Source organism: Centruroides vittatus, unplaced genomic scaffold, assembly GCF_030686945.1.
Source record: "Centruroides vittatus isolate TY-2023 unplaced genomic scaffold, ASM3068694v2 contig_1049, whole genome shotgun sequence".
Taxonomy (NCBI): Eukaryota; Metazoa; Arthropoda; class Arachnida; order Scorpiones; family Buthidae; genus Centruroides; species Centruroides vittatus.
Genome location: NW_027120677.1, coordinates 578,850 through 603,159, shown reverse-complemented (window position 1 = coordinate 603,159; position 24,310 = coordinate 578,850). Strand labels below are relative to the sequence as shown.

The 24,310-nt window shown below is 33.8% G+C and overlaps 1 protein-coding gene across 3 annotated transcripts in view; it reads left to right on the top strand.

The window, feature by feature from the left end:
• Positions 1 to 24,310, top strand: part of LOC136970614 (uncharacterized) — a 62,837-nt gene that overhangs the window by 14,927 nt on the left and 23,600 nt on the right. The window contains exon 1 of one of the 3 annotated variants that reach the window (XM_067265065.1): positions 2,890 to 2,957. The exons of 1 other annotated variant lie outside the window; for it this stretch is intronic. The gene's annotated coding sequence lies outside the window, so the exon portion shown is untranslated. Of the gene's footprint in view, positions 1 to 2,889; positions 2,958 to 21,361; positions 21,480 to 24,310 lie in introns of those variants that run through there. One more of the 3 variants, XM_067265072.1, reaches the window with a different exon arrangement.

Here is a 24,310-nt window from a genome sequence, read left to right as displayed (position 1 = left end):
TAGGTCTATTTATTCTTTACGACAATGAATATAACCTATATAATATCGAAATCCGACTAGAGGAGCGATCTCAACGTTAAATCTGCTATCTGCTTCATTTTTGTTCTTTTCTTTTTGCATCGCATCGATCTGCCAGAAGAATAAATAAAAACAGTAAATCGCTAGTCCGATGATGCCGGACAGTACAGTATATATTTTATAAAATCAGGCTTTACTTATATAAATAAAAGAAAATCAATGGGAAAAATTTAACAGAAAAGCTAATATGTACTATAATATCAAGCAACATCATTTATCATTTTGTCACGTCATTTTAAATCAACTAAACTATCACATACTGTATATAAAAACTAAGACGATAATTTTCATATTTTATTGTACATTCTGGAAGTCTTACAAGGGCATTTACTCATAAACTATATTATCAACACTGATCTCAATTGTGAATTTGTGAATTTGCCCCAAAATGGCGTAACTTTTATGTCGTTTTCAATCGACGAAGAGTAAAGACTGCCGCCAACAAAGATAAGCAATTGCATATATACCATCCATATCGCGTTACAATTTTTAAAAATTGAAGACCTATAAATTCCCACTGGCTTCCGTCTGTTTGTCTGTCCCTTCTTAATCCCAAGAACGAAGTCAGAAAAGTGAAAGTCGAGACAGATATGGAAAGCGTAGAGGAAGGAGGCCCCGATTAACTATACAAGAACTTCAGGTTTTTACTAGAATTCACGTTATTTCAATTCAAACATTTTCTTATAAATGGATTTAGATAGATAACTGACCTGACTCTCTTATTATCAGGAAGAGTATGATGTACAGAGGAAAGATATTAATAAAATTGAAAGCACTGTGAAGAAAAACTGCAGCCCGGTATTGTGACGTATTCATATTTTTGAATTAATAACTTGATAGAAATTGAATGCTTAATCATTATAAACAAAATTTGCAAATGTGTTTTTTCTTTGTTACCTTATTACCAGTATTGTAAAATTGATAATTATTTACAGTAATTTTCTAAAACAATATACTGACATTCTGATTTTCAAATGATGTTCTAATAAGTTGTCATAAAAGATATCATCTCAATTAACACTTATTCCAGACGCCATTAATTGTCCTAAATGTAGTGCTATATTTACATATATGCTACTGTGTACAACTACAATTTAGGGACTCACATTACAAGACTAACGTTTTAAATGTACGACTAGTTTTGATGGAACGTGAGGCGTGTCTTATATGTTATAGTTTTTCTTCATTTTTGACTCTTTCCACCCTGTGAACACTAACAGGGCCTTTCCCACGCCTATCGTTAATTCCAAGTCCATTGTAGGCTTGGAATTGTTGGAATAGGGTCACTCCAATTGTGTACCTGGGCCTATTATGAGGTACTGGGTCAATAGGCGATGGACTGAGTTCGACTTATCCTTGACAGATCGCTCATGAAAAGTTTGGAAAGTTAACTCACTTTGATTCAATTCGGATATCGCAGAGTGGTAGGCTGAGTTTTAACTTCCTTGGCCATTTGGCCGATTTTGATTTCTTTATTTAGTGTATTTATAGACTGTTATTGAAACTCCCGCATACGAACTAAAGTGTTTTTTTCTTCATTTCAATCACGTAGGATGATAATGAGAGCGATCTGGTGGCAAGGAACTGCACTTGACTTGTCCAAGACAAACCAGACGCGTATTATATGCATCATATTTCTTTATATTTAACTAAATGTTTTTAATATAAAAGTTGCAATTTATGGCGCTTTACTACGAAATGCGCCATAGGACTTCGAAGGAATGTGCAATAATTATGCTTTAATCGCTTCCGATAATTAATTATACGAGAGTATCTTGAATAAATATAATATCCATTAAAATCGTTGTATGTTGCAGAATCAAAAACTCCAGCAACGAGTTGCTTAACTTTCCCGGCGACATCGTCACTAATCGCCATAAAATCGCCATTTATTCAGACCCTACTCGAGATATGACACGACCCCTTTACCTCCCACCCAAATTTTGGTGATTAAAGGTCACTTTAATTAATCACCAAAATTTAACAGCATCATTCCTCCTAATACACAAGCCTACCCGCAAAATTTCAGAAAATTTCGACAAAAGCACAGGAGTTATTAAGCTTCAAAGAGGGCGAACAAAATCGTGCCACGTAAATACATACACATACACACATACTAACATCCGTACATACAGAAAAAACTCACAAATTTTTTAAAGATACATCCTCATTAAGGTACTGTACGTAAAATATTAAAGGCGTTTTTCTCTGGCAAATATTAAATCAGCAAGTAAGAAGTGTTTAAATGTATGGTTGCCAAATACAGTATGTGCACAGGATTAATTAACAAGGCCCATACGGTATGTAAATGGAAGCCAGGTCTTGTAAAATGAGAATGCCCTCCTTTTGGATCACATGTACTCCATTTTAACTTTAAAAAACGTCCCTCTAATCAAGTGGCTGATTGGATAAAAACACATGCTAGGTGATCGCCAAGTAACGGACCATACCATTGCTTATCTAGTTGTATTAAAGCCGCTTTACTACGAAATGCGCCATAGGACTTCGAAGGAATGTGGAATTTAGGAAACTAATTTTAAAATATTTTAAACATTTAAATTAATACTCACAAATATATTTGAAGTATTAAAAAGATAACATATATTAAAACAATATTAAATCATCTATAACAGTATGCAAATTAGATCGAAGTTTATAAATTTATGTAAATGAGGAATCATCTTCTCTTTCATAAAGTGTGGAAGTAGTTTAAACTCCGTTTTGCTATAATTTTATATGAAATAAGTGGATACGAAGAAAAACTCTGTTTAAACTTTAATAAGCGAGTATGTGAAGTTACGTTTCAAGTGGAACAAGACAAATTAGATTTATGAGGATAAAGCGCACTGTTAACGTAATTATTCGATAAGTTTGTTCAAGTAAGTGTCATATTTTGTGGTTACAATGTAACTATTACGTAAAAGTCTCCTTCAAACTACACTTTAATGAAGTTATTCTTTAAACTAATATTTCCCAAAGTGGTTCCTACGGACCCCTGGAAGTCCTTGGAACCGCTGATGGAGTCTGTGGAAAATTGAAATTAATTTGGGGGTGCGTGGACAACGCCAGGGGGTCCGCAAAAGGTTTAATAAAAAGTAAAGTAATTGTGACCTATTTTTCATTATTTTGAAAGTTAAAAATAATAATAAATAAATTGGATGTCATTTTTACGTCCTGACGTAAACGTTTGTTCTGTGATTAAAGTTATTGCTGGTAAGGTACGTATGGTGTTTTTTATCGTCAAATTTCGGGCTATTTATCCAAAAATATTGTTAACCTTTTACCACCGCCATCTTGTTTACGTTTATTTTGTAAACGGTCCGACGACAATATAGGTCAGACAAGCGATATTATTTTAAAAATTCACCGAAAATCAAATTGTCATTATGTTCATATGAAAAAAATCGCGTACATTTATTAATATAAAATTAGTTTAGTAGTTTAGAATAATTATAATTCCTTCCAATTCTAAATATCTATTGTTAGCAAAAGGTGGCAACACTACAGCCTGAGAATAAACAGGCAGTTCTTTATAGCTCGTACGGGAGTAAGTTGTGTCTGTTACTGCTGCTGTTTTATTGCGCTGCAAACGTAGTGTTTTTCATATTAGAAGTCTGGTTTTAATACCCACGTCGGCTACCAATGCTAAGAAGAAATGCAGACAATATTCACAGGAGTATTTGAAATAAGGTTTTGTGCCATCGTTTGCTAACGAAACTATTCCTATGTGCTTATTATGTGAAAAAAAAACTTTCAGCAATGATGTTATGAAGCCGGCGAAAATGAGACACCACTTGGAAAGGAGCCATTCTGATAAGAAAAACAAAGATTTTGAGTATTTCAAAGTACTAAGAGAAATTGAGAGTTCGGCCAAATTTGAATACATATTTGAAGTCATCCGCTAGTGTTGATAGTGAAGGAGGACTGAAGACATCCTACAGCATCTCTCAATATAACAATGAAAGGCAAACCGTATACTATTGGTGAAGAGATCACAATATCAGCTATAAGAGATGTAATTGAAATTGTTACGAAGAAAGACACTCGGCTAGTTTCAAAATGCATAACATTAAGTGCCAATACTGTGCAGCAACGTATTGAAGAAATGGCCGATGATGCGGAAAGAACATTGATCTCTGAGCTCCAGCATTGTAAGTTTGCGAATCAACTTTCGCAAGTTCAAATCTTCTCATGGCTTATGTTAGGTTTCGTAGCCCATCCCTGAATGACACTGTTGATGAATTTCTATTTGCTAAGTATTTTGAAACTGATTCAAGAGGTGAGACAATTTTTTATGTTTGCAAGATAATTTGAACAAGTACAGCATTCCTTTCGGGAATATTACTGCAGTAGCTACTGACGGTACACCTGCTATGGTAGACCGTTATAACAATATTGCCACTAAATATCCCAAGCTCAGAGCAGAAGCCGAACCTTTTTTACTTGCATTCCAACTTCATACGCTGGTTTTAGCCACGCGAACGCAATTTTGACAAAACAGAGAAACAGATTGAACTTGGAAAACCGTGGTGATTTGTGACTAAAACTTACCAATTTTCAACCGAATATCAATAATCTTGCTGCTTCTCTTAAGACACATCCATCCCACTAATCCAACCTACTTTTTTATTAAAATAGCTAATATATTTATAAGGTATTCAGTAGTCGCAAAATGACAGAGGTTTTTTTCATGCAATATAATTTGTTTTCAAAGATAATTGTGTATTTTACGTGTTATGACACGTATGGTTTAAGAACTACAGGCAAATTTCCATCTATCCACAATTTTGCTATTACTTTTTAAGATTATAAATCAGTGGAAAATATCTCCTTTTTCTGTTCATGTTATTGGGTGGATTTTATAAGATATGGAAACTATAAATTCTTTTGTCGGGTTATGCAGGTCTTATTGCTTAACATCCAGAAATGCAAAGAACGATTTAATGTTTTTGTTAAGTACTGTACTTAATCTGGAGGTCGATAAGAAGGCAAATATTCTATGAAGGGGTCGACGGTATAAAAAGTTTGGGAACCCTAGTCTACATTGTGGCAAATATATGGCGCCAGAGGACCTTTTTTAGACAATTTGCATATGTATAAGCGGAAAAACTCATCTAAAAAGAATGTGAGTAGACAAATAGAAGACTCCAGTTTGTTTTGTTAAGTTACGGTAACGCAACACTTCGGCGCGATCTGCCTAGGGGATGACTTCCGGGAGGTTTTTTTAACGGTAATGAAATCGTTTTTTTAAAAGGTTTTCCTCTGTCAATTTCTAATGAATATGCCTAAATAAATCATTTCATTTCTATTTCCTTTGCGAAATTTTGACCACTTTCTAGCTGTCCCGGCGTTGCTCCAGCTCTTTAACTCTATTACCTCCCGCCACGCTGCATATTTGTCTAGTTTATTTTTAATGTCCCGTAGACCTGTACCATTTGGTAACCAATAGATTGGAGTATCAATTGATAGATCTAAGTTCTCTCTAATTTTCTGATAGATTAAAATAGTTACCGATTCTTCAGTCTTTCCTACAATTTTTTATTACTTTCTCGAATGTTATATATAACAACAGGGAAAGTTTGTCGAAATTTTCTGAAATTTTGCAGGGAGATTTGTGTATATGGAGGGGATTGATTCTATTAAATTTTGGTGGTTAAAGGTCGACGGGATGGGATATAAAGGGCGGTCGTGTGTCGTATCTCAAGTAGAGTCGGACGTAATGACGATCTTACTCGTTATTAATATTTACAATTTTTTATAAAATCCATCCCTATCCTCAAAAAGAAGCTTTTCGCCATTTTATAATAATCAAAAATTTAAAGTTTTTAAATAAAATATCGTAGCAGATGGCGCCACACACGCAGTTTTAGATGTTTCAGAGAAAGTTAAGCAACTCGTTGCTGGATATTGACATGATGTAAATCGAAATTGATACTTTTTCTCATTTACCATTATTGTGTTATAAACTTAATACCTTTATCTTATTGATTGAAACATGGAACACAATTTAATCTGGGAATGTTTCGCTTTAATACGTAAAATATATATGCATATATAGGCCTATATAATTGTGTTTTCAGGGGAAAATATATTTGGAGGTAACATCACGTAGGTGTGTGTATATATATATATATATATATATATATATAATATATAAACATTTTAAAATATAATGTGAGTTTTTATATTTAAGCATATAATTTAGATAAACACTGAAAAAATACTTCGTACATTTTTAAAAATATTTTTCTATATTTTAACACAAAGGTGTATTACATTCTCTATAACATAAAAATTTGTTTGTGATTTAATACAATTTGATAAAAAATATATACAGTTATTCAATTTATATCCAACTCTATCCATCATAACGCTAATAAACAATACAACAACAGAACAAACATCCTTAAAAGTGTTGGAACAGTTTACAAACTAGAATGCAACTGTCATAACCCGAAAATTTACATTGGTGAAACTGGCCGAATATTAGAAACTAGAATTAAAGAACATGAAGCAGCTATCCGCCTTAAACATAACACTTCTCCTTGGTACACCCACACAATAGAAAATAATTGTCAAATTAATGAAAACAATATCAAAATTTTACATTCTGAGAAGGATCCATACAAACGGAAATTTAAAGAACACATTGAAATTAGAAAACACCCTAAAGAGCATCTTATTAATATTTCCGATGGTATGACAATAAATCCCAATGGTACAAATTAATAGAGGACACCTCCATACGCTAAACATCGTTTAAAGCACACTCCAATGTTCGGAATGCCGAGAATGTATTGGATTACATTACAGCACTTGTCAGCAAGGTCTGTATAAGAAGGTCAGGACACGCTCCCGTGATTCTACGTGGCAGCAACCATGTTGGGGCATATCGATAGAGATCACCACACGTGGTTCCTGCGTGGGTCGACTATTATTACGTATATACATACTCAAAACGTTAAACAATGGGTTATTCTGTGGCACCTAATTTTAAAAGTAAGTCTACCGACCTTCGATTGTTTAGATTTCCTGCAGATAAGCAGAGGAAAACGAAATGGGCGCAGAACTGCAGACGGGATAAGTGGCCGCCAACTGAACATTCTAAACTATGTGAGGATAGTGTATATTATGTATTTTTCTATAGGTACTGTATAGCTTTATAGATGTATACGTGAGCTCACATTAAATTATTTGTTGTTCAGCTTCATTTCGAAGAATCTCAGTTTGAACTGTTAATCTCAACTTTTCTGTCAGTGAGATTACATATTTTTGCCAGAGATATGAACAGTACTTTGAATGTAAAAAAAACTGTATGGAAGCAAAAGCTCATTTATGCGTAATTCTGCTGACTTCCGAAAATGGTGTTTTATTATATTTGTATCTTGTGCGTTTACAGAGAAAGAAGTTATGTCTCATAAGCTCTGTTAAAAATATCATCAAATTGTGTTTAATATTATCCTTTTTGATTAGATTTTATGTAATTAGGAAAATATGACGTTTAAGCCTTTGTAAAGTAAAAAATGTTCATTAATTAAACGTTAGTCCAGTATTTATTTTTTAATGCATTAATATTGTATTGGTAAATGCTTTAAAATAAAATTTTGGATAACTTATGTTATTGCATTACTTTACCAAGTGCTTATATACGTAATTGCATCAGTTTTAGCACCTATTTAATTAGTTTCATTCACGACAGCAAATGATGTGGATGATTGTTTCTTTTAAACTATTTGATCGAAAAGTTGCATAAAATTTGGGTTGCATAATCATCCGAAATTATAATAATAATTTCGACTGGCAATCACTGGATTTATGCAATTTTAGTTTAATTAATGTCGTGTAAAACTGACTGCTCGTACAAGTTTGCTTAAAACGTGCGACTCAAAATACCCCAAAATGACGGCTCAAGAAGTAGGTCACGCGTGTCCTGACCTTCTTGTACAGATCTTGCTTGTCAGTAAACTGTAACACGGTCAAGACCGGATAAACTCCTGCCTTTTTAGTTTTTACCCATCTTCACCCTCATTAGGAACAATGCACTTTCACTGCAAATGTAAGTTTTTATATAAATAATCTAAATTGAATAACCGTGTATATTTTTTTTATCAAATTGTATTAAATCACAAAAAAATTTTGTTATAGAGCAGGGGTGGCCAACTTTTTTGCATATAAGATCTACTTTTTATCGTAAAAATGTGTCGCGATCGACTTGTTGTCATAGGCATAGTCTAAGTGGGGAGGAGGAAGTGTGAAATACATACTATGTTTATACACTGTTTCAGTACGAAGTGCACTCACTGCTTATGAGTCGAGTCATAACTGCATGCATACGGTTGCGTTCGGTTACAAATATATGTATAATACATTAAGTCAAGACATCGCTAGCGATCGACTTGTTGGCCACCCCTGTTATGAGAATGTAATACACCTTTGTGTTAAAATATAGAAAAATATTTTAAAAAATGTACCAACATATGATATGTAAGTTTTATGTTGTTGTATTCCAATTTACGTGATGTTTAGTATTGTCGGAAACCTTGCCATATTTTGTATTCTTTAACAGCACTGAAGAGGGGTTGGGAGATAAACCAACCCGAAATGCATTTGATTAAATAAACGAAAATTTTACTAACCATTGCTGTATGATCGTCTACCAGAATCATTATTTGGATTACAAGGACGGTACACACAGAAATACTTCGTACATGTTTTTATGTTCGTGTTAGTGTAAAAATCTCATTTTATTTGTATATAGATGCTGATTTTATAATCTTTAATTGTATCTCATCATTTTAAGCTTTCATTGAAAACAATACATTAAAACAATACTTTTATCTATTTTTCGATATTTCTTACTATTCGATGAATTTTAATAAATTTAACACACACACACACACACGAGGCAATTTTCTATACAATATTTTTCGAAAAATACGACATAGGACGAATTAAAATCGACTTAATTTTCTGAAACCGCACTTTAAAAAAAGGCTATTAATTAAACCATGTCTCTGCAACGAGTTCAATGCATAACTGTTCATTGGAAATTGCGAAACAAAATTAGATATATCGATTTCCTTTAGCGGGATTTAGACACGGAAAGGTTAAACAAACTGTTTTAATTTACTGTAAATCGATCAAATTAAATTTTTTGACGTGAATAGCGTCTATGTTAGTCATTAGGAAAGTTTTCGTTAAGGAAGTGTTGCCGAAGTGCGCCGCCTATACATTGAAGCTAATCATAATCAGTTTCATCTATTAGCGACTATCATCCGTAGTCATTTACATATGTAATTGTTTCCAACGGTAATCAATCTATACACATTGATCATTTTTTTTCTCTATATAAATGTTTTCTAATAATTAACATTTTTAGATATATTTTTTGTTCTTTAACATCATCTTCGCTGTTGCAATTAAGGGGCCGTCCATAAATTACGTAAGGTATTTTGGGGTGGGTGGGGGTCAAGGATTTCTTACTCGGGTAGGCAGGTAATAGATCTCGTCTTACGTAATATTTTATTTTTTTGCTCTGTAATTTTTTTGCTCGGTAATTAGATTTAAGTATCTTTTTAAAAATTAGCACTGAGGAGGGGTTGGATGAATATACCAACCCGAAATGCATATGTCATTTTTTAAAGAATAAAAGAGAGTTCCTAACTTAACGTTTTGCTGTGAGACCGTCTACCAAAAAACCTTTTGGATTACAGAGACGAATTATATACATACACATTTATTTTTTTGATCTCGTTGAGTGGTGGAGTTTTGAATTTGGCTTCAATTTGGCGGTTTCTATTAAGAACGCTCGTTGCACTAACGCCACCTCTTGTGACGTGATAAATAACAACACTAGCAAACTCACTCTCTACACATTTTTTATCATAGGAGAAAGGCCGTGTGGTGGTTTCCTCTCGTTTTTTTTTATTAGAATAAGTGCACCACTCCTATGGGTGTATAATACTAAGAATACATAAACCAAAATACATGATACAAAGTAAACAAAAAATTAATATTGGGCTTTTAGTGAAAAGAAATGTAAAACTAGAAATTAGAAAGTCTTTTCTTCCATATTTTTTGAACATAATTGTAAAAAGCATCAAACAGTGGCTTCTGAACGAGCTTATCGAGTGGACACGACCACCCGAAACCAAGCGTAAAGATTTCTAATTTCAGAATAAGTCTATCTTGATCTTAAATTGGACAACGATAGATCATACGCTCGACGGTGTGTAGGTTTTCTGTAGAGCAAAAGCAAGAGGCAGTTTCTGCCCGGTTATACATCGCCAGGTAGCTTCTAAAATTACAACGCTCAGTAAGTAGTAGTGAGCAATAGCAAACGTTATATCTCTTAAGTGGTGATGAGAACCTGCATTCAACTCTAGGAAAATAAAGTCTTGTTATTCTACCAGTTTTACTGCTCAACCATTGTTGATTCCACTTTTGCATAGCGTTTTCACGAACATAATTTTTAAGGCTGCTACGCGAGAGAGGATGTGAGTGTAGTCCAAGTCAGTGTCCCCTTAGCCTCAAAGTCGGCTTTTTCATTTCCTAGTATGCTAGTATGGCCAGGAACAAATATAAAAGTTACCTTATTACAAGATTTTTAATATGGTGCTGGATATATATGATTTTATTGCTATTGCAATTGGGATTTTTAATAGAACTATTAGGACAGACTGAGAATCACTGTAAATGTTGATAGACAGAGTTTTGTTTGGTAGTGAAGTGGCCCACTAAACAGCTTGGTAGATAGCATCTTCAGCTTGATAGATGGAGGTATGTGTGGGGTGTCCGTATCTTCTAACATATTTTGGGCAAAGTGTCAGTTTGGAGGAAGATACACAGACACTTGAGCCGACGTGAAGGGGGCTTTTGGACCTATCTGTGTAGATATTAATGTCTGCATGGTTATCCACGGAGGAAGCAGATGACACCAAATCTACCCTGAAGATAACCTTGTTTACGGGGTGATAGTAGGGTAATTGCAATGTGGTAGCATATTGAATAGCCGTGGATAGGAGTAGAGACCGTTGTTGAGCCTTGATGTTTATAGTTCTGATGTAGTAGTTTAGAACCTTTTCTACAATACAAAGTGCGAAGGAAGGAAGGAGTTCTGCTAGTATCAGAGAAGCATTAGTAGAAACAGTTCTGCAGCACTTTTAAATTCTGACGGAAAACTGTTTTTGAAGAGAGAGTAATTTACTTGCTACTGAATGTTTACTAGTTACATGACCCCAGCTAGAGGCCACGCAAAGTAGCATTGGTTGTATTGCCCCATTATATAGTGTTACAGCTTTATGATTTAGTCCCAGGTGCATCTAGCACATTTTATCAGCGTGTGGTTTATTTTCTTGGCCTTAGCCAAGATGTGATCAATGTGGCAACGGAATGTGGTTTCTCTCTATTCTCTCGTTTTATTTTATATGACGTTTCTGTTTACACGTGCACTAGCTGCTTTACACGTGCACTAGCTGGTCGATCTGTCAGTTTTTCGCGTCCTTTTGTGAAAATTAAAATTTATATAAAAATGAATATTATGGCATTGATTAATGATAATAATAATAGATTGTTAATAATTAAAAAATAAAATAAATTGTTCATTCGAATTCATTAAATTTTTATATTTTAAAATTTGTTTACATAGTCTATTATAAATAATAGTGCATATTAATTAACTAAATAATAATTATATATTTTGGACCTAAGGTTTTTAGGGTTTCATAAAAAAAAATTTTTGTTAAAATCTTTCTATAAAATCATGCTCAAATATTACGTAAGATAGGGAAGGGGAGTGGGATCAAAGAAAATATTACGGTTTCTTACACGGGTGAGAGGGTGTCTAGAATGGCCGAAATCGTCCGTATGTAATTTCTGGACGGCCCCTTATTTCTCTGTAAATACACTTCCAAATTTTTCAGTCTTATCATAGCCAAATTGTCCTTTAACTTATTTTCCATATTAACATTATTCTTCCCTACCGTTTTATTAATAATTTGTAAGGATAACCATTCAAAAGCACTTCGAACATTATGGCGTCCATTTCTTTTTGAATATAACTATTAATATTTCGGCTGGTTTAGACCCAACAATAGACTCCATTGCAACATTTTTCTGTCTATAATGGCGCATTCAAAATCTCAGCACGCTGTTAGCACCTCTCGGCATTCCTGTTCAAAACTCAGGTAACCCCCGATTGCTGACGGGAAATTGCAAGTGTCTTTCAAGGTTGTCAGAGTTAGCAAGATGTGTTGTCTGACCACGTGAAAAACGAGATGAATATAACGTACAATAATTTATTACGATAAGCTCTACAGAAAAGTTTACTGAACTCCAGCAGTTTAAATAATAATCACAGTAATACTACTAAATCATCAGGCTTCTGTAATCTACTACTAGAAAAAAGATGGTAGCTCGTTCATAATTTAATTCATTACAATCTTAATAGACGTTATTCACGAAATCAACGTGATTCCGTAATCCCCTGTTACTCGTTTATTCTGAAAATAGTTTTTTTGGAAAGCTTAAATGTTCACAATATTCTGGTTTTTTTTGGGTTATAGTTTTGGAAGAATAGTATTACCTCTGAAAACGATACGAAGGACTGTAGCGGGTAAAAATTAACCTACTAAATTTTTAAGTTTCAATTTCGTGGAGCAGTCTGGTACAGAGGAATCGAATGATAATTTTTAAAAATTAATTTCTCGACTCATTAGGTGCGGTAACTGAAAGCCCAAATGGCGTAGTGTTAGGATTAGAGTTGAAAAAATGAGACACCAGAGAGATCAGGTTTAGAAAGGTTCGTTATCTTTACTGCACGCGATGTGGTGTGTCGAAGAGACCAGCTAACAAAGATTTACACACACACAAAAAAAAAATAAATACATTGGGGATATTCTAAAGGAGAAATTTCGGATTTCGGTCGCTGAACTGCAGAAAATGCTTCCGTGAAGTAGCTGAGAGGGCGTTGTGCTTAGCAGGCATGTTCATTTTTCCTCACCCATTTTAAGATTTCACATTCGCGTTCAGATAGAGCAGTAATACGTTCCAGTTGTACACTAAACTGTTCGTGTTGTCAACTCTAGCGTGCGTTCAGGTTGACACTATCTTGAGAGAGTATCCCACGAGAATATTGTAGTATTAGTTCTCTAAACGAGGGTGACATATTTGTCTATAGGGATAATTAACGTTTTTCTGTTTATATATATATATATTTTAATTTACATGGACTAAGACAATATTTCAGTAACTATTGAAATCCTAACGATTATCAGTTTTGGCTAATCATTTGAAATTTTAACGATTTTAGGATAGTATGTGAGTAATATACTTTTATATTTATAGATATGAAAAGGGCAAATTTCAAATCGCGATTGCTATATATACAGGCAAGGAATCGAATCTTTCTATAAATAGGTCAAATTTCATCCCTTATGTTGATTGCGAAAATCAATTTTTTAATGTCGAGTTAATAGCGAATGTAAATAAGCTTGCTTACTATCAATAGTATTTATTCTTGTTCAACAAATAATTTTCGTGTTTAACAATTGTGTAGTGCTCCGACTCACTTTATCTCCCACAACTGATAACGATTAAAAAACGCCGTGTCAGCACGTTTCCTTTTGTAAGACCCACCCGTCTTTATGACGACCGCAAAGTCAATTCTGACACACACACAGAACGGAGGTGCACGACACGAACACCTGAATTTACTAAGCTAACCTGTTTTACGTCATATTACGTGCCTGTTGTAAGTTGTGGGTGAGGTATCAACAGAGAAAAACACGTGTTTACTTACAGGTTTAACAAATTGAGAGAAAAGTATAGAAAATAGATTCCAAAATTTGGATCTAACGAATCAGGAAACTTTTTTTTTATCCGTTGTATTGTATTATTCTATTCTCTGCTGTATGTTCCGTGAGTGTTTTTATATGAATTATATTTGGCTTTTCTGAATTTTGCTTTTATAAGGTTTGAAACTATTCGATATCCACTAAGAATTTGTTCGAAAACTGAAGCTGACAGGGGACTGTCCATAAATTACGTAACGTAGACGTGTTTTTACTAAAAAGTTACGCAATGTTATTCTCGACTCTTGGGTGACAGTATGATCCCTTTTCCTTTCTCAAGTTTGCGTAGCGAACCGTAGTATTTATGCCACTGTTTTGTACGTTATGCATGTAATTAATAAAATAATGCAATGTTTGGTACGTCGTGCTGTGCATTATTCCATAGTACGATTAAGAGAGTCGATGGAGAATATGCGTTACTTAATGCGCGACAGCGTTAAAGGGATGGTAATCGAAAAGTAAAAAAAATTGCGTTACGTAACTTATGGATCCTTCATTGTCTCGATGACATAAACCATATTTGATATAAAGAATTCTTTTATTGTAGTTACTAGTTCAACTTTCATATTGATCTTTCTCACGAACTGTTCGATAACTTGATTCTCGAATCTGGAGCGAAGAAGCAAAGTTCACGAAGCTATTCATACTCGTATTTATCTGTAGTTTGGCAATAAGGTGCTGCTAAAACTTTACTATTACGAAAGCATAAAGTTCAAAGTACATTTAATATATTGTAAATTATTTATTGAACCATTAAATAGCATTGATAGAAACTTGGAAAGTTAAAATTGAGATGCATTAGAGAACTAAACTTACACACTGTTTTTGTGTGTATATAAATTGTGTTTAGTTATAACTAATGCTCGTATATCGATCAGTTCTGAATATTTCAAGATTATTATTTGGGACGTTTAATTGTAAACAGGGTTCGAGATATAAGGCGTTAATAACGCTGTCGGGTTGATAATGTTTTTTTTCGCGCGTAATAAATTAAACATTAATAGGATGCTAGTATTAAGTTTATCGTATGCTTAACATATTAAATTTAAAATTTAGTTCTGTTTTTTAATAATTTTTTTCTTAAGACAAAAAATTTTGAGATTTTTACATTTAAAAACAAAAATACGAGTTGCGTAACTTTCCCGGTTGTAAAGTGACTTTATTTTAAAAATAACTTTTATATTATTAATCATTAATAGTTTCTGACACCAACTGTTGATTTTTATCATGAAAAACTTTTTATATTATTAATCATTATGAAATGACCCAAGGCTGAATTTTGAGGGTAGAGACTAGTTTTATAAAATACCAGCGGAGACACTTAATTTAAAAATAGCAAATTGTGGATTGCGGAAAAATTCTGTTAGGCCCTATAATCCAGTTAGTTACTTCGAACGAGGATAGAGGAAAAAAGAGAGATGATTGGTTAGGGAAGTAATTTGTTCTGTTAAGGGTGGGGTTTGAAATGAGTACTTCAGTCAGAAAATTTAGGACAGTGTCGTGGATTTCTAAAGTGAGTTTTTACGTTTTGACAAAGCCTTTCATTTTTTTTAAATCAACTTTATTACATAATTACTGATCTAGTATAATTTAATTAAAACGGTGTTTCTCTACCACCGATCCGCGAAAATATTTTACCCTTCTTAAGCTGGCGCAGTTGATTATGGGTGACATTTTAAGTAATGTGTAGTTACCATACTTTCTGTAGACCAGTAACTCGTTCACCGGTCCGCGATGAGAAAAAGGTTGATCTAAATCACGTTTTCGACTTAAGTTTCCTTTAAAGATATATAGATAATTATAAATTAAACTTTTTACTTTATCAAAACGTTTAGGATGTCTGTGTATAATCTCGAATGAATAGAAAAATGGCCGTAAATGAGAGCATGGACCCCCCTCAGGAACAGGGATAAACACGTGTCGGGGTCGTAACGAGTGTTACGCAGGTCCATTATAGGATGGAGATTTGTCACGTGGCTCGTAATTCGTATGGGTAGATGAGGTGGGTAAACACTGAGGTTTTTTTCCTGAACTTAAAATTAAGTCACTACAGTTGGTCATTGACTGGATGAGGTAACAAAAAACAAATTGACCTCGATAAATGTTTTACTTACTTACTTTCCTACGTTCAATTCTATCAGGATACAATGATGGCTGATATTAAATCTAAGATTTTGAGGTAACAGATTCGAATGTTTGACTTTCACAATGTCCATTTAATATGAGTAATGACACAAGACAAAATGATGTATCAATTCGAGTGTTATATTTCGCACCCCGAAAGCAACTGTAGATAGAATTAGGGCACCGATTCTTTGGCAGTTTATTGGATTAAAATGTCACATTAGCAGTTGTACGTTTTTCCATGAAAAATTTACATAAAAGAAAACGTCTGTACTGATTTAGAGGCTCGATTACTTTAGTCTTCTGAGAGGTATAAGTAATTTAATTAATACTCAAAGCTGGCGTATTAACGCAACAGAAACTTAACAAAATGGTGAAATGATAACCCATTTTGATGAGAACATTTTAATTACATTCAGTTTATATTTATTATTTTAAATGATCTTCATACGTTATATTCAGTTACGACTCGTTTTACGACACGAGTGGACGTTAAGCGAGGGATTCTTTTGTAAAAGACATCAACTTTATACGAGAACTTTGAATTCGTGGTGTTCTAAGCGTTTAGAAGGTATGTATAGTTGAGTAATGATTTGTTAATAAGAACGCTTTTACTTTAAATTGTTATGTAAACGAAGCTCCTGTTATACACAATTGGTGCTATGATCTTGAACAAGCGAAATTGCCTAACTCTTGAATGATCCAAGAATGCTTTTTGGGTGATCGCTATATAAATATTACTTTTTAATGCGCGAATTGTTAAGAATAATAGTTTTTACCTTATGTCCGATCCGTGGAGAGCGGTTCCCCTACTTGGGAACAGGGGAACAATACTCGACAGAAGGAATTTGGCATTTACCCGTGTATTCACCAACACGAGTTAGGGTTAACTCGAGATTTAACCCTACTTCTATTGTGTGAGGGGAAGGTTTAAAAATCAATTACCCTTGACCTATTTTCAGGTTTTGAGAGATTTCGATACGACTTATTGCTTGCTTATTTTAACGAACAAGTAGCTTAGTAAATGTAACTAACTATAATAGGTTAATATCAGCTTCGTAACCGAAATTAATAATATAAGAAAATGTTACGTTAGTTAAATGAGTCTCTGAAAAATTACTCTCGATAATATAAATATGTAATATTTATAGAATTCGTTTCTAAGCACAGTTAACGGGATAAAAATATCCGTAAGGTATCCAGGACAAAATCGGTCACGGAATAATTCATATCGATCCAGTAAACAAACGAATGGTCAGTTACTATGAATTCTGTTAATAGAAGAAATTCTAGTATTGTCGAACTAATTTTAAAAGTAATCTTGCAATTCGTACTTATTATTTTTACCTTTATCCCAAACTGTTCTGAAACATAATTTCGCCAACTTCCTTTAATCATCATCCTTCAAAATACAAAGGAAATTAGTTTCTTGATAATTTACTTGCGTTTGTGTATTGTTTCTCAGAAAAATAAACACCCGAGAAACAAAATGTGACGAGATCACAATAATATATAATGTCGGGCTGCAATTTTTAATCATTTCAATTAAAATATTACGTGACTTCGGCCCAGACCAGAAGTTCGTATACAGTTAATCGGGACCTCTGGCTCCTAAACTTACCGTATCTGATCTCGATTTTCGTCTAACTCATTCTTAGAAAAGTAGACATGATTTAAAAACGTGTTTTTGAGAATTTCGACTAAAAACTGATTGATTTTAAACTATATAATGCTTCGTTCACGTTGTAAAGGAAGATTTTACAACCAACGGCAGTGACCGTCAAACTAACGAGTCAGTAAACTTCCCCAATATTCCTCGGGGCGAAAAGCTGACCACATAAATTCCAGACATTGGTAGGGGCGTCCACAGAAAATTTTCCAGGAAGTGCAAAGGTTAGATACAAATAATTACATCAATAAATTTTTAACATTTTGGGTTTCTTCCCTCCCACAAGTAGATTATACAATACAACAATACAAAAACACTGTCGCTTGGTTGATGGTATAAGGTTACGTATCTCAATCACTTTTACTATTATAATTTGTGAAATTCTTTACTCGATCTCGGGGAGGGGCAAAGCCCCGTTTGCCTCCTGCGGTCGCCCATGGTTATTGGACTTTAAGTTTCTTTTCTCCCGAAAAGTACAGTACATCGCTTGATATTTGTTGCTCTTTATCTCTGTGACTCAGGGAAAAAAGTGCTTTTTATATAGAATCTTATACTTACCGATGTGATGTTTTCCAATACGTTCGTATTCCAGAATATATTCATTGTAAAATATCAGTGAATTTTTCTTCTTAACACCTTCGATACGGGGGGAAAAAGGCACCATTTTCCCCCCGTATCGAACTTGCCGAAATTCTGTGTTGTACCAGGATGGAAACTAAGTTTAAAAACGTTTGATTAGGTATACGCAGTAAATCCCGAAAACGAAATTTTTTGTTACACAAGACAACTAAATTTGTTAATTTAGTTGTATTGAAATGTGAATTTCTCAACTGTTTCTTCACAATTGACATCTTTCAAATCGTCGTTTATACGGTAAGATTATATTATTTTACTATATTTAAACAATTCATAAAGTCTTTATTAATAAATGCTAAATTTCGTTGAATAAATACGGGAAGACCACGAAAACATAACGTAAATGTCTAGTGGGAAGGATTTATCCATTTACTTTCAGATGTTCTTTGATTAAATGCATTAACAATCGATGTCACCTCCCGTCTTTCTTCCTCTATAGAGGTTAATCTGTGCTATTGTGCTCTTTCTGTAGGATTAAGTGGATTTTTTTTTCTTCTAAAAGGTGGAGTGACTTAAACGATTGGCACTTACTCTAATTTATTTTCTATTTAGCAAAGTAAATTTGAATAATACGATATTTAAATTTACAAAATTTATGTATTGTCTATTCTTAAGTTTTCTAACTTTATCCTTACGAGGAAATTAACAGTTCCACGGCGGAGTCGACCCTATTTGTCCTGGCAACTTCTATCAAATGTATTTTCTTTATTTATTATTCTTTTATTTTATGCCGTCGCCGGAGGGATGATTTTAACGTTTTCCATATTAAAGAGGACGAGTAAACTCAAATGGAAGGTCGACTCCGCCCCGGAACTGTTAATTTCCTCGTGCAAAAGGTCAAAGTTAGAAGACCTACGTATTGTCTATTTTTAAAAATTCTTAAATTTTGTAAATTTAAGCTTGTTTGTCCTGACAATTTTTATTGATGATTGGTTAATGATATTTATTTGAACTTTTCGCATTTTTATCGTGGCATAAAACATTATTTTATGCGTAAATGCGTGAAAATAATGTTTATATAAGCAAAACTTGCCCGTCTGTTATGCCAGATTATTCAAGTGAAAAAAAAATTTAACTCACCTTTCTTCTTGTAGAAGATAAAAGAAATGAGCGAATTATTAGTAATATTTTGCACTATTTTTGTGTGTTATTTTATACTATACCCTGGTAATATATTAAAGATGTTAATTTATCAATAACATGTATAATATATATAAATTTTAGTTAGTTAGGGTTGTTTATAAAGGAAAGTTAATGAGTCATGATTACTTACCCCTTTCCACGTGTCTATCTTTACTGCCAGGAATGAAAAAATATGGTTTTATTCAGTGAACATCTTTATATTATTAAGTTAAATTGTCTTAAAATTGGACATCACTGGTAGAATATCGTCTCATTTCTAAAATACACTTAAAAAAAGTAAGAATTAAGACACTTGTGCAGTTTAGGGAGTACGGCTGTTCGATTAATTTTATGGAAGAAAATCTTTCAATTATAGACTAATTTGACTCGAACATTTCCAAAACACGTATAATTTTTTAGGAATAGTCCATATAAAATGCGCTATAAACAAAAAATTGTAGGAATACTTACCAAGTGCGCACCGTTCGAAGATGCCATTGCTTAAGCTTGTTTTCGTCGCGGAACGGCACGTCGGACGGAAGACTCGTATGAAGCGTGTCACGTGACATTTGTCGGTGCTATTCGGTCACGTGATTACTCATCTCTGACGTATTTCCTGATAACTCACTCTTTTTTGCGAAGAATTCGCTGAACTTTGGAGACATCACATAATCGATCATAATATACTATAGTATTTTTGTTGTAACTAGAAACGACTTATTATTGTTATTGACTATATGAAACATCAAAGGTAAAACTGCTCGCTAACGGCGACAATTCTATCATGATATATATTATGATGATAAATATTAATCGGATGCAACATAAGATGTCTAATGTCTTGATGTAAATAAATATTACACAATTTTGTTTACGACACGAGAGATTAGGCCATTTGTAGAGCAGGATTATTAGTTATCGCATTATCGTACGTGTTGATTTTAATCCATATTTAGAATGGAATGAAGTTTTAATATTTCTATTAATGATGGCTCCAAAGTTCAGCGAATTCTTCGCAAAAAAGAGTAAGTTATCAGGAAATACGTCAGAGATGAGTAATCACGTGACCGAATAGCACCGACAAATGTCACGTGACACGCTTCATACGAGTCTTCCGTCCGACGTGCCGTTCCGCGACGAAAACAAGCTTAAGCAATGGCATCTTCGAACGGTGCGCACTCGGTAAGTATTCCTACAATTTTTTGTTTATAGCGCATTTTATATGGACTATTCCTAAAAAATTATACGTGTTTTGGAAATGTTCGAGTCAAATTAGTCTATAATCGATTAATTTTACGGAAGAAAACCTTTCAAACAGCCGTACCCCCTAAACTGCACAAGTGCCAGAATTAAATACGAGCAGGGAATAGCCGAAAATAAATTAAAACTTAAAAGAAATTTGGAGGTCTTTCCTTCGTACAGTACTTTTTCGGCTTTCTTATCGAAGAGTGATAGCTCCCACGAAAAGTTGCTGTATCTAACAGGGCTTTCCCTCCCCTGTTAGATCGTTAACATTATCGAATTATACATAATAAATCCACTTTTTTTTTTTAAATGAAACTTTATAGCTAAAGCGCAGTACAGGAGTAAACAAACTCCTAATTCGCGTGCGCTTAATAGATCCTCCCCTCCCTTTCGTTGACTTAAGCAGGTTTTTATAACGAAAAACTAAAATATTAGTTTTTCGTTATAAAGTTTGAAATTAATAACGCGATTAAAAAAAAGATAATACGAACCAAAAACTCCTGTTTTTGTTTTGTTTTTGTTCTCGTCAAGGTGAACACGAAACGGGAACGAGACAAGGAACGGCTTTCCTTCCTTCCCTATCTGCGAACCGGATCGTTCGATCGCCTCTCCCTCTACCGGCGTAATCTTCCGTTCGCTAGAGGGCAGTGGTTAGAAGCATGTGACAATGTTTGGCTTTCGCGTTGAACGAAATTTGGCGCCAAATGGCGATAATTAAGACTATTTTAACCGCCAAGCGTAAACCATAAACCCAGGTAAGTTACTTTTAATTCAGATCTCGCCCGCGCCATTTAAAAGAAATAAACGAGCGAGTCCGACTCCTTCCTTCTCTCTCTCTCTGTGCCGTGTTTACACAAGGCGATTCGACCATTCTCGCTCTCGTTAAGTCTTTCGAAATGGGTTTTATTGGCCGCTTTTACGGGCGTTATTGTCCAAGTTTTTAGTTGTAGATTTCGTAGATAAGTTGTTTTCTTTTTATCTTACGCGTATACATTTGTTGACCTTGTAGGAACAAGTTGCTCGGCTGGCTACGCTAGGCCTACACACTAAGGCCAACACACATTATGGCTTCTGTATTGTCAGACTTCCCGTCGACGCCACGCGGCGTGTTAATTTCACGAATTCGTAAGCTCGAAAGCGACGTAATTAACGTAAAAATTTAAAAAAATTAGTCCCCGTTTTCGCATCCATTCTCCTGTGTAGGGCGTGCCTACTATTGTACGCATGCCCGCACATTGTATTAACTTCCGGTTTTCTCTAAATTTTTTATTGTTTGTTTGTATAACTGTTTCTCTACCGAAGTGTCGACGTATTTATTTGTATTTTTTTTAGTTTAGTAATTTTAAAGAAGGGGAAATTTCTTCTCTGTCTTTAACAAAGGTACGAAAATTTTTGTTTTTCCTCGTTTCTTTACTTGATTAAAAGAGGGGGGGTTTGCGACATCGTAACGTCTACGGAAACGAAATACTTGATAAAGTAACGAAGGTCTTTTGGAGATAAGAACTTTTAAATTGAGTAGTAAAAACTGTACATCTTACGTAGGAGTTAGGCATTCCCCCCACGCCACGAGTGATCTTAGTAGCTTACAATTTTACAAGAATACAAATATAGTATATGTACTGTAAATATACATACGTACAAATATTTGCTTGCGTGTAAATTCTGTATTTCCGTATACGAAGGGTTCGAGTTTAAATTTTAATGTAACGAGTATTTTTATCTTCGTTTTCAAATATTTTACGACTAAACAACGTTTTATTTAGCTACATCGAATAACTTTTTTTATACTTTAAACAATAGTTTTAGTGTTATGAGTGACTTGTTTTTACAAATAAACCGTTGGTGTATTTGTGGAATCTCAAAAGAACTGCCCGTTTATTTTATTTTTTTAATTAACTTGGTCCTTAAGTAAACTGTTCCTTGCCTCTAATTAATGGGTTAAAAATTAAATAGTGCTACTTTGTTTCCTCTGCGAGATAAATTATTACTTACGACCGTACAGTAAAGCCTTGAATGAACTTCTACGTCGTGATTTATAGAAAGATAACACTCCTCCTCTTCCTCCTCCTCCTCCTAACTTAGACCAATAAGTGCAAATATCAGTTAAGCTGAAATTTATTGTTATATAAGGTTATTTGTATGAAAATAACAGGTTTTATTTACATCTTCTTTCAGGTAATTAAGTTTCTAGAATGAGTTCGAACGGATTTTTTTGTGTGTTAAAGTAATTACTTTATTAAGTGTTTTGTTTGTCTTTGTAAGTTTCGTCATTATTATTATTATTAGTTTTTGTTTTGTACAGGAGGATGCTGATCTTAAAATTACGTTTACTCTTTAAAGAGGGGGAGAATAGATAACTGCATTCATTAATTTATTTTATTAGTTAATGCACTTTTATTATTCAAACTGAAAAGGATAGATTCGGCTTTAATTGGCGTTAATACTAACGAAGTAGGTCGTCCAACTATTGTTAAAATGAACAATAACGGGGACAGCTGAGAGAAGCAGAAACTCCCACCTGTTAAAATTAGGTTCGGGTGTGTTTGAACGGTGCTTACGGGCATAAAATTCGATCGTTTTATGCTAATGAAGGGGTACGTTATTTTTTTTCTACGACTATTGTCTATCCGCTATTATTATTATTATTATTATTATTATATAAATATTAGATTCGAAATTAAAATTTTATACGAAATTATAGAAAATACAAACAGTTATAGCACGACTGTTGCGAGCGCATTATATATTTATCATCGTCGTGCTATCTACTGACATCGTTCATTCGTATTGTGGAAAAATAACTAGCGTGCAGTTTATTATTGTTTACTGCCAGGAATAGAACTCTCGACGATTGAAATTCCTTTATTGCTAAAATATAATATTTTTCGTGTCGGTAATGTTAGCTTTCAGCGCTATCAATAATGTCTCCTTCTTCGATTTTACGTCGTTCAGTAATCGAGAATGTAAAATATAGCGAAACTACATCTTAGATTTGGAGTGAGAAAGGGGGAGAGGCGAGATTTGGAGAGAGGGGTGGTGAGAGGCGATGCCGTAGATAAAAAATGAGAAATGATAACGAAATGGTTTGTTTATCCACTCACTCGCTGTAGATACGAAGCGATATCGTTCGGTGTTGTCTTTTATATTGATATATTCTAGATAAAATGTGAATTACACAACTGTAAAGATTGATATCGATGCAGTTATTTCATAGAATCAATAAAATGTGTATTTCTTACGACTGATATACGTTCTATCGATCGATATGGTACACCATTTTCGTCGGGTTTTACTGTTTTTCGGTCGGACTAAAGCATTTATTTTCTAAAGAATACAATTATCAACGTTATAACTAGCGCTGTCTACATAAAGAATGGATCAAAAGTCGGTTAAGCGTATTGAAGGTACACTTATGAACCCTTAGAACATCTGTAAACAGAAGGAAATAGAATTTGCTTCATTTTAAACCGTTCTCGTAGTTTATCTATTAAAATAATTGAATAAGATTGCGATTTAGGGTTAGATTTACCTTAGGTAGCCAAAATGGCGGCTCGTCTCTAATTCCAGCAAACAGAAGGGAAATGGG